At 46.5% G+C, this 1,637-nt stretch overlaps 1 long non-coding RNA gene across 1 annotated transcript; it reads right to left on the reverse strand.

Annotated features, from left to right (window-relative positions):
• Window positions 1-22: 22 nt before the first annotated feature.
• On the reverse strand, window positions 23-1,637 carry LOC140322712 (uncharacterized). The gene is made up of 2 exons (XR_011919231.1): window positions 1,541-1,637; window positions 23-1,058 (listed from the first exon to the last, which is right to left on the reverse strand). It is a non-coding gene; the product is annotated as an uncharacterized lncRNA (long non-coding RNA).

Here is a 1,637-nt window from a genome sequence, read left to right on the forward strand (position 1 = left end):
AAAAAAAAAAGCAGGAAAAACATTTTTAAACCAAAGAAAAGGTGGGCATACGAAATGCATCAGAAATTCTATGGGCCGATGGGAGTCTATGGATCAGCTGGCTGTGATGCAGGAACAAGTCGAGTCAATACGTCTGCCATATCCATAGTTGCCAGCCAATATCAGTGCAAAGCTTGTAGAGATGAACCAAGGCGGTGTGTGGGTCAGCTGGATTGCCATATCACTGCCAAGCCTGTGAAGATGGTGATGTGCAGGTCAATGAATGCCATATCAGCGCTAAATATTTGCACATGGACCAAGGTGATGTGCAGGTCAACATGACCATCATCTATTGATCACCATATACTGGTGCCGAGCCTGCGGAGATCAAGCAAGGTGATGGTTGTTCACCCACGATTGCCAAGTATATCAGTGCCATGCATCTTGAGGTCAACCAAGGAGATGTGCAGGTCAATGATCACTATATACTAGTGCCAAGCTTGAGGAGATGGACCAAGGTGTTGTGTGGGTCAACATGATCGCCATGTATCAATGCCATGCATCTTGAGAACAACCATCACCATATACCAGTGCCAAGCTTGAGGAGATGGACCAAGGCATTGTGTGGGTCAACATAATCACCATATACTGGTGCCAAGCCTTTGGAGATGAATCAAGGTGGTTTGTTGACCACCATGTATCAATGCCAAGCTTGATAATGGCCCAATGCGTTGCTTAGGTCAATACACCCACCATATATAGGCGCCAAGCCGAGGAACTGATGAGCCACTGGTAGAACCATGACGTCTGTTGAGTGGTTCTTGGACACTGATGCTTCCAAAAGTTAAAAGTTTAAAAAAAGTATTGTGAAGGGCTGAAACAATAAAAACCCACAAGTTTTAAAACCACAAGCAGATAAAAAGGTTTGTATCTCAGTCTGGGGGTGCATTGCAATCCTGGGCGAGTTTAGGAGCTGGCGGATGTCGATTCTCCTTCATCGTGTTTCAAGCGCTTCTTAGCCCGGATCTCATTCATGGCTTCCTCGATTGAGCGTGTGTCCCGCTTGTTGGCGACAGGAACTGGTGAGGGGGAAAGAGAAAAAGAAAATAAAAAAAAAAAAACTCACAACATCCAGATGAGATCCCTTAACGCTTCATTCCAGATTCCATTCTGGGTCTCCTATATGACCAACAAAGCCCAGGGTTCTCCCCGGCCCCTTTTAGCTGGGCGCACTACCTGGCACTTTTCACCAAGCGACTGTTAATAAAAAGTTGGGTCACATACAGGGGCTGCTAGCTGCCTACAGCTTCCTCCCACCCAGATGAAATTTTTTTTCTCCCATTTATTGGAGCAGGGATGAAAATTTGTTGTATTTGCCCTGGGGGAGATTTCCCAGCACATGATAGTAAAGTGTAAGATTTCCTCTCACTTCCTGTTTCGATGACCACTGTTCTTCTACCAATGGGGGGGCAGTCATGGTAAAGCTTCAGTACCGGCTCACTGTGCCACGTTCCTCCACTGGCTCTTGAAAGAATAATAAAACCCCATAGGGGGTCCTTACCGCAGCCGTAAGCCTTGTTGGCTTGCAGTGTGTGAGCAGCATCCTTGGCGGCCATCTTCCCGATCAGGTGACTGTATTTGTCCTTATAGTCTGTGTT

This window comes from Pyxicephalus adspersus, chromosome 2, assembly GCF_032062135.1.
Source record: "Pyxicephalus adspersus chromosome 2, UCB_Pads_2.0, whole genome shotgun sequence".
Lineage (NCBI taxonomy): Eukaryota > Metazoa > Chordata > Amphibia > Anura > Pyxicephalidae > Pyxicephalus > Pyxicephalus adspersus.